Raw genomic sequence first — 9,855 nt, forward strand, 5'->3', positions numbered from 1 at the left:
CACGGAGGCCCGAGGCCCCGCGTGATTGAGGGGCTTTTCCCTCGGCTGGGTTGTCAACGCCAGAGATCACGGATCACCCGTACGAGCGGCTTGCTGGCTGAACGTGCCCACCAGGCTGTCTCCGGTTACGATGCACAGGGTCTCTAGAAGTTCTGGTTCACACAGACCACCCGGTACGGAGCGCATCAGCTGAGCGTCACGGAGTCAGCCGCCTTCTAGGAGGATGACCAGACATAGGCCGCGTGCGGTGTTCTAGAATGCGGTTTGAGGGCTGAGGCAGAGCCCAGGGCCAGGCGGTGATGAATGTGGGGGAGGGGAGCGAGGGGGAGGGCAGAGCTGAGGTTGGGGGAGGCGCGGGGTCCCCGAGGGTCCTGCTCTGGTAGGTCTGCTCCCGTACAGCGTCTGAGCAGAGCTGGGGGACCCAGGAAAGTGTGTCCCAGCCGCTGACAGGCGAATTCTAGAAGGTTCTGAGGTGCAGGGCTGCTGGTGCATGGCGCGCACGCAGAGAGAGAGCCCTGTGCGCCTTGCTCTAGGTCGGTAAGTAGTGGAGTTATTCTTATGTTTTTCTGCTCATCAAAAAATTATTGCTTTTCTTTTTCCTGTGGTGCCAAGTGTGTGGGACTCGTGTCCTGTGTCCAGTTCAGTGGTTCTCATCCAGGCAGGGCGGCAGGCGGGCCGAGGCCAGGGAGGACGCTGGACGCCCCTTGCGCAGACGGCCCCCGGCCGACAGAGCTGAGGCCACACCAATTTTTCACGTTCTCCGTCTCCAGGGAAGGTCGCTTGCTCGATTTCTTTTTTTGGTGTGAAAATACGGGATTCCTGCTCTGTCCCCAGATGTCCCCGTCGTCTCGCTGCGTCCGCCTGGCTTTGGCGCTATTCTCGGCACCCTATTCTGGGCAAGTTCAATGTGCGCACGTCCAGATTTACACAAATGGTAATTTTGGTCTCCGCACAAAGATTCACGACTGACTCCGCTACAGAATTCCTCAGAGGACAGGATTTCTCCAGACGAGGATCCACCACCTGGGGTTTGTGGATCTCTAGGGGCCACAGTTGGCGATCGGGGCTCTGAATTGCCAGGAAGCATACGCAACCCGTGTGCCGGCTGCTGTGTGTGTCTGTGTTTCCCGCCCCGGGAGCAGCTGGAGCATTCATTCTGCCAAAGTTAGTGACCAGAAGATTATTTGAAGCCACTGTCCTGGTTTGTGCCAGCATCCTGAAACCTCTTTCAGCTTTCAGGAAATACAGATGGGGGGGGGGGCTGAGAACACAAGCTTTGACATTCAGACGGTGCTTCGCGACTTAGGTTTGCTGGCCATGCAGCTTCGGGCTAATTACCTCTTTGAGCCTCAATTCTGTCACCTGTAAAATGCAGGAGGTTGGTAACATTTACATAAAATAAGGGATGAAGGTCTCGATTCAGTGCCTGGCCTGTGGTCGGGCAGCCGTCACTCCAGAAAGCGCTTTCTCTCTGGACCCCTGTCTCCACCACGCCGTCCTGCAGGCCACGATTATTTTGATCTTCCCATGGTTTTCTCACTTCTTATTGGATACGTTCATTCTCTCCACAAGGATGTGTTGCTTGCCTGCAGCGGGCCAGGCCCTGGTTGGGAGGGCCAAGGCCGGGGCACCCACCCGGGGCCACGCCGCTCCGGTGCTGTGCAGACGCCTCAGCAGATCTCGCTCATCTCGGCAAGTTCGTGTGCCGGGCCGAACGACGGCCCCCAGATGCCCACATCCTAGTGCCCAGACCCCCTGTTGCCTCACACAGCAAAAGGGACCTAGCAGATGTGACTAAATTAAGGATCTTGGGATGAGGGGACGAGACTCGATCATGGGGGCCCGGGCACCATCACAAGGGTCCTTGCAAGGGAGAGGCGGGCGGGTCAGAGAAGGAAACGGGTGAGGGAGAGAGCCACAGGGGCAAAGCCGAGGAAGGGGCTTGTGCGCGCCGGAGAAGCGAGCAAACGGGGCCTCCCCTGGCGTTTCCAGAAGGAACCGGCCCTGCCACCATCCCGACTTTAGCCCGGGGAGACCCAGGTTGGGTTTCTCACCTGCAGAACCGTAAGCAAGAAATGCGTATTGTTTGAAGCTGAAGCCACCGATTTTATGGCAACGTGTCACAGTGACCACAGGGAACCCGCACCGTCCTGTGGATTGAAAACCTGAGTTCTTATTCGTGCAGGACTGGGCCACGCAGAGGTGCCGTCAGATGGCGGCCACGCTGGCGGCCCGGAGGAATCCTGCGGAGGCTTCTCGTCTTCTGCGGGACACCTTCCGGGGCGAAGGGCAAGGTGGGACCGGACCGCGGATCGTCTGAAAGGTCTTCTTGCAGCCGGGTGGAGGGGCACCGACCCGCGGAGTGACCATCAGCCCCGTGTCCCAGCAGCTCCCCTGGGCCGCCGCACGCTGCGCTCTGTTCAGGAGTCACCGGGTGCCGCCTGACCCAGCAGGGCTTAACGTGGTTTGCAGCGGGCTCTCCAGGTGTGGGGACCGCATCCCGACTTCCTGTTTTCTGCATTGTGCTCTGCCTGGATGGAGCAGGTGGTGGTCGGGGTCTCTGAGACCTGCAGCCCCCCGGGTGTTCCCACAGCACGCCTGCTGCCTGGTGGGCCTCCAGTGCCCAAGGACTCAGGGCAGGAGTCAGATGCAGGCCCTGCGGCCCCAGGCCGTGTGAAAATGACACCTTACTGTTCTCCAAGGCGGCTGAGGTGTGGTTTGGGGCCACAGCCGTCTCCCGAGTGCCCTGGCCTTCCCGGAGCTCTGCCCATGGCATCTTTTCTGCAGGGGACCCCGTGAACTCTCACGGCCCCACAGGGCGAGGGCAGTGAATCCCTGCAGCCGGCACAGTCCCTTCTGAACGCAGCCTCCTCGAACCCTCTCCCGTCCCCTTGGAGGCCTGAGGCCCAGGCCAACCTTGTGGCCGGGCAGGGAGACCCCTCGCTTGGCAGAAGAGAGGTGACGTGTGGGAAAGAAGGGGGCGTGAGGGGGGACGGGCTGAGGGGACAGTGGGGCGACTGGAGGTTCAGCAGAGTCTCTGTGGAACTCATTCCCCAAACACACTTGTCCAAAGTAATCGCATTTATGTTTTCTCTTCCTTTCTAAGAGCAAAACGGTAGACGTTCAAGGGGAAATACAAGGCACGAACAACAAAGTCGTCAGGCGAGGATGTCTCTGATGACAGGCTGGTCCCGGCCCAGGACACCTGGCGGGCAGGGCGGGGACGGACCCTCAGCCAGTGGCTCTGGGACCTCGCGCCCACCGGGCAGCGGGGTCTGGGCCTGGCCTGGGGAAAGGTGGCAGGCAGGCTTCGGAGAGGCCCCGAGCGGGCCTGGACGCAGAGCTGGGAGCAGCCCCCGGACGCGCACCGTGTCAGGTGCGACACAGGTGCGGCGGGGAGGCTCCCGTAACACAACCGCTTTCCTGCGTGGACATTTCCGCCCATCTCGTCCGGCGGCTCCCGGAGGCGCCCGGCTCGGCCTTGCTGGAAGGGTCCGGATGATCGCAGGAGCTCAGTGCCGTCATCTGCTTACCCGGGGGTCCCCTCCCACGGAGGCTCCCTCCCGAGCGGGACCCCAAAGATGCCCGAGGAGGGGAGACACAGCAGGAGGCAGAGGCCTCTCGGGAGGAAGGCAGAGGAAGCTGGGAAGGCTTGGTGGCCCCGGGCCTCCTGCGGCGGCACAGAACGACTGTGAGCTGCGGGGTCCCGTCCCCTGCAGCTGCGCCAGGCGGCCCTTCCTCCGGCCGAGGCCGCCCCCTGCTTCTGGGGGGCTGAGCGCAGGAGCGGGGCCGAGGAAGCAGCGTCCAGCATCTCTGTAACCACAAAACCAGAGCATCGCGCACCCGAAAGGCCAGGGTTCACACAGGCCCTCCGGCTTCGATGTCCCTCAGGAGCGCTCTTCTGGCGGGCACCCGGCCGAACCCCGGAGCGGCGGGAAAGGGGCTGTGTGCTGGAAGACGCGGAGGCCCGCCTGGCCGGCCGCCAGGTTCCGTGTCCACGTACAGACTTTTAATCGTTTATCCTGAGAGAGAGCTGGTGGGGGAGGGGCAGAGAGGGAGGGAGAGAGAAAATGCCAGGCAGACTCCGCGCTGTCAGCCCAGAGCCCGACGTGGGGCTCGAGCTCACCAATCGTGAGCTCCTGACTGGAACCGAAATCAGGAGTCGGGTGTTTGACTGACTGAGCCCCCCCGGGCGCCCCGGATTCTGTGTATGTTTATTGGAAATAGTTTAGAGCCCCTTTGTGACCACCCCTCCCCCACCCCACGGCTACTTTTCCTCGAGCCCATTGCCCAACCCCACGGGAAGTCGAGGTCCGGACAGACGGAGCGGGAGAGCCCAGCCGTGCCGCCCTGGGTGCCGTGGCCCGGGGCTTCTCGAGGACCAGCCGACAGACAGCCTGCTGCTCCTCAGACCCACATCCTCCAGCAGAGCCGGGTCCCCGACTGTCCCCAGGCCGCGTGCGGAGCAGAGACGCGGGTGACATATTGACAGAATGCCGTGTGCCCGTTTAACTGCATCCCGAGGAAGTGGCTGTATGCTTCCCAAGGAAGTATTGTGTATCCTTGCCAAGCTCTCCTTTGTCCACCCATTCATTTGTATCGTATTTTGAGAAGGCCAGTCCTCAGCGGGCTAAAAACAAGGAAAACAGCCACGTGCTCCCCCACAGCAGACCGTCTGAGAGGCGAAGACCCCAGACCCCTGTCCTGCTTTCCCAGAGCTGCCGTAAGGAAGGGCCGCGGGAGGCCGGGGCAGGGGACACGTGCCCTCCCACGGTCCGTAGGCCAGGCTGGCACCCCTGCGTCACGGCCTCCCCGTCTGCGGGCCGGAGCTCGCCAGCGTCCTCGGCTGTGGCCGTATCGTTCCAGCCTCTGCCTCTGCCTTCACTCAGCCTCCCTCTGTGCCCATCCACGTCTGTGACGGAGTCTCCTTCTGGAAGGACCCGCTCACCTTGCGTTAGGGCCCGCCCTAACCGGCTCATTTCAGTTGGCTGCCCCATCTCCAAATAAGGTCACGCTCTGAGGGGCTGGGACTCCAACATGCCTTTATCGGGGGTCGGGGGGACACAACTTAACCCATAAGAACCTTTAAGTTGGGGTTAATTGGATAAGGTGTCCTTATTTAGTTTATACTTTTGAGATTTCCTAATTAGACCTTTACTGTGTGAAAACTTGAAAAAAAAACTTTTTTTGCAGTCCCTGTGTTATCAGTGGGAGACAGTAACACTGTGCTTCCATTTTGAGTTTGGTTTTTGTCTCATTTAACCTTGCACCTCACCTAAGGCATTGCTGACATTGTTTTCTTTTTAACTGGATTTTTTTTAAAGTTATTTATCTTGAGAGAGAGAGAGCAGAGGAGGGGCAGAGAGCAGGAGCGAGACAGAATCCCAAGCAGGGTCCTGGCCATCAGCAAGGAGCCTGACGTGGGGCTCGAACCCACGAATCGCAAGATCCTGACCTTGCTGCTTAACTGACCGAGCCACCCAGACGCCCCACGAGCATTCCTTGTGTAGTGAGAGAACTGTGCTGTAGAAGAGACTGACCTGAGAACAGCAGGCACCCCTCTCTGGGGACCGCCTTCCCGGCGTGGCGGTAAAGGCACCGGGCCCTCCTGCTGCACCCACACCACTGGGCGTCCCCAGTGCCGCTTGTCCAGGAGAGAACTCCCGTCCTGGCCCTAACCTACTAGAGCAGTGGGCGAGCGGCAGGAGACTCCCTTCCGGAAAGTTCCTGCAGGCCCACTGTGCGAAGTAGGAGTGTTGAGCAGAATGGTTTTTAAGGCAGAGAAGGACCCATCCCCCAGGTTGCAAGGCCAACACCCTCCCTCCCCGCCCCGGCCTCGGGAGACTCACGCACCGGGCAGCTTCGGCTGGAAAAGCGAACCCTTCACTCACAGCACAAAGTGTTTGGGGCTTGGGGTGAAATCAGTGTGGCAGGATGAAGCCACTGAGATGTACTAGGAAACCGATTTTATTTTTAACATATCGATTCCCGTTACACAAAGTATGGTTTTGTGCCTCCTCCTTGATCTGTACTCGGAAGATCGGACTCGTTCATTTGGAAAGACAGGTGTTTCACTGTCAATGTGAAGAAGGGCCCGGGGTTGGGCAGGACTAGCATCCCTGCTCGGCCGCACGTGACACGAGAGTGACATCGGACTCTTTGAGAGAGAGTTCGTTCCCTCAACTGTGAAACTGCCCTCTGGCAGTGCGTGTATCTACACCTGGGTATTTTGCGGAGTTACATGCACGCTTACGTGTAGGTATACCGCAAAGATTCATGTGAGATCGTATTTGATTGTAAATAACTTGCTCTAACAGGATAAACACATGCCTTTAAAGTATTTAAAAGTAACTGTTCAGTTGGTATGTCTTTTCCAAGAGAAGGTTTACCAGAATCAGCACTAATAAACTTCACGGCCTTTAGGGATTGCAGTCCTGACTCACTTGACAGGAACTGTTGGCCTCCTGGTGGCCTGCCAGCCCCCCCCACCCCCCTCCTTCTGCTGCCCACAGTGATGAAGGACGGCAGGAGGGAGACACTCAGCACAATCAGGCTTCCTCCTCTCACCGACTGGACCAGCACTGAGCACAGCTTGATCTGCTCACAGTGCTGGCCCTGGGGCTTGAGGCTAAAAAGAAAGGTCTCCACTGTCCTATTCAGATCAGGACCGCTCAGGTATTCTCCTAAACCCGGGACTGTCCATAACAGAAAATGTGTGCAGTGACATCACAAGTACACGGTCAGTACACAACCAGTTAATGGCCAATCGTCAACAGTATTTCAGGGCACTTACATTCCTCTTTTTCGGGTGTAACATTCTCAGGCACGGGCTAATTAGATGCTTGGGAAAACTCAGGCCTGAGGAGAATATTCACCATGTTGAAGAAATGGCTTACACGACACGGCAAACGGACCCAGAGCCATCAGAGCCGAAGGGGGTAGTCACGGTGGGGCCAGGGGAATTTCGGGGAGCTCTGTGTAGGAGATGGCTTCGTGTTCGTACGACACGGGCAGAATTGTTCAAGGCCGCAGGGACTGATGTTTCCACACCAACACACAGATATTCTGGTTAATTTTTCATGCCAAGAGACTCAAAGTACTATGTAGCAACGGGATCGATTCCTGGCAGCTACTGGAATTTAATTGCTTTTTATTGGAAGGCAGGAGTGCATCAACTCTTAGGGGCTATTAAGCTTTGGGGAAACTATCTGCTCTCTGGCATCAGCACGAGTAGAAAACCAGTGTCCAGCACCCAAACAGGGCCCAATGTTGGACTGCCCAGTCGCCTGAATCTTCTGTAAGTACTGGGTGTTGTGTGATGAAAACGACACGCAGAAGCACAGAACTGGGAGCGCAGAAAGTATTTGCTGACACTCAGCCAGAGGGGCAGTGACAAAGTCACAGGTGACGAGTGGGGCTGTTCTCCCGCTAGAGTTAAGACCCACTGCACTAAATGCCTTGCATGTGTCACCTTGGTCAGACAGAAGAGGACAGAAGAACACAGAGAGGTCAGGGGTTCTGTGCAAATTTCTTAAGATGGAGAAATGGTGACATTGGTGTTTGAAATCCCATCTGTTGAATTCCAAAGCTGTGCTCTCTGCTCTCCCCATGCAGTTTCCAGATGGGGGTCAGAGTCCCCTAAGCCTGGTGCCCAGGCCGGGAGACCCTGCATTTATTAGGGGGCTGGACAACATCTCACCCAGGGCAATTCTGAGTTTCACTTACGTTTTCATTTATATCTCATACAGCTCTGCACGGCTCATTTATACACTTCTTCAAGTGTGCCATGCGTGGTTAGGCTCTTTCTGAGCAGTGGAAAATTTAAAACAGTAAAATAATAATATTCTTGAAATACTGTTGGAATGGACGTTATTTAATGTTTATGACAAGTCCTTCTTCTTCTGGGTATTGTTGGATCCCATGTTTGACTTCAGGGACTCTGGATGTCCCTGTAGTTTGAATGACTTCCTAATTAAATGCATGGATCGTTCCCTGGCAATTTCCATTGGCCATATTGGGACCACAGTATGTTTTTAAAAATAAAACATGTAAAGTCTGAAAATGGATGGGGTTCCCCACACACCTTATCTACCAGATGGCACATGGGTTGGATGAATATTTTAAGTTAATTCATTTACTTTTTCGCTCATTCAATAAACATTTACTAAGAACCTATAGTATATGGCAAGCATAGTAAGATCCCGCGGGAAGAAAAGTTAAATGCGACGTACCTGATCTCTGGAAGTTTGGAGAGCGGTAGAGAAGACAGGCCAGTACTCCACCTTTGGTTGGGGAAAACTTAGGGGCCACTGGATCCTAATCCACAAAAGTGGGTGGGGGACGTGGGTGAGGCTATAAAGCTGTGGGTCAGCCTAAAGTTTCCCCCGAAAGAATGGGGGTAAGGGCTGGAGGCATTGCTGGGAAATAAGTTTAAAACTCCACTCCAGGCATCTTTAAGCCAATGGAGCTGGGTGAGCTAGTGACACACAGTCTCCATGTGAAGGTGAACAGAACATCTGCTAAAAGAGATCCCAGTAGATTTTGGAATGTTTTTGGAGTAAAGAGAACAAAACAAAAATGGAGCATGATGGGAATGAGTTCAGCCCCCCAAAGATCTGCTTCTGGTATAGTTAACTGATAATTTAAAAATATACATCCCAGTAGTTTGCTTGGTTTCTGCTTCCTTTGATCCAAATCCCGAGGTAAAGTATTCCACTTGGCAGAATGAAAACGTTTTTTAAGGATGTTCTCAGGGTGTTAGCTCTGGCGCTGAAATCCAAAAGCCTCGCAGTGTATGAAACCGGCAAAGTCTGTCAAAAGCAAAATTTGAAAAAAGTCAAGTCTGAGGCCCTCTGGGCCTATGGAAATGTAATCATCATAATTTTTGCACAAAACTTTTAAAAATAGCATTTGCCATCAGGGGTCCAGTCTTAATTAGAACTGACCTGGGCAGGAAGCAGCTGTATGTAGGACTAAAAAGCAGCTGAAGTCAGAGGAAGTGTCTCCCTTGTCCACTGGCTTTGTGGAGCTAACACTTGAAGTTCTCGGTGAGGTCCAGAGGGTCCCCCTGTGGCCCTACGCCAGGTCCGAGCTGCAGGGAGCCAGAGATGGTTGAGGCCACACTTCCAGACAGAAGAACAAAGTTCAGCAGTTTCCTCTGAGCGTTCGCAACGTTTTTGTCTTTTATCCTGGAATCTGTAAGGAGGTAGGCAATAGGTTTTTAACCACTAAATATGCCAACAACGCAGCGTCCCCAATTTTGCAAACATATGTAAACACTACATTTTATCTCACGGTTTTGTAGAGGAGGAGCGGGGGAGGGGAAGCAGGACACAAAAGAGTGTGGACGGGGGCAGAAACCCCGAGCGCGCCGGCGGGAACCTGCTCTCCGCTTCTCGCGGGGTGGCTGCGGGGATTCACTCACACCGGGGCGCAGCTGGGCCCCAGCCTCGGCCGTGGGGCCGTCGTGGGGACAGGTGGCGCCGCCCTCCACGCCTGCAGCCCGCATCTCGGCAGGAAGTCCCGGGGTCCTGGAAAGGGTTAAGCGGGCGGCGGGCGGGCGGGGCGCGCGGAGGAGGCCCCGGCGCCAAGCCGCAACCCTCTCCCCGGAGCCGGGACTCGCGGCGGCGCGGGCTCCCGCTCCCGCCCGGAGGCCGCGCGCCCGTGTGCACGCGCGCCCGGCCCAGGCTGTGGCCGCTCCCGCCCCCGCGGCTCCGAGCCTCGGCGCGCTCCCCGGAGCGGCTGAGCGTCCGCGGACGAGGGTGAGTGCCGGGCCCCGCTGTCCGCCCCGCGGGGGCCGGGCTTGGGCGCGCTTCCCCGGGGACCAGCGGCGGGGGCGGGGGGCGGGGGGATGGA

General features: G+C 56.8%; 1 long non-coding RNA gene across 1 annotated transcript; it reads right to left on the reverse strand.

The window, feature by feature from the left end:
* Nucleotides 1–3,296: 3,296 nt before the first annotated feature.
* On the reverse strand, nt 3,297–9,755 carry LOC125164179 (uncharacterized). Its single transcript, XR_007151666.1, has 3 exons — nt 9,425–9,755; nt 8,946–9,195; nt 3,297–8,810 (listed from the first exon to the last, which is right to left on the reverse strand). It is a non-coding gene; the product is annotated as an uncharacterized LOC125164179 (long non-coding RNA).
* Between the last annotated feature and the right edge of the window lie 100 nt (nt 9,756–9,855).

This window comes from Prionailurus viverrinus, chromosome B1 (assembly GCF_022837055.1).
Source record: "Prionailurus viverrinus isolate Anna chromosome B1, UM_Priviv_1.0, whole genome shotgun sequence".
Lineage (NCBI taxonomy): Eukaryota > Metazoa > Chordata > Mammalia > Carnivora > Felidae > Prionailurus > Prionailurus viverrinus.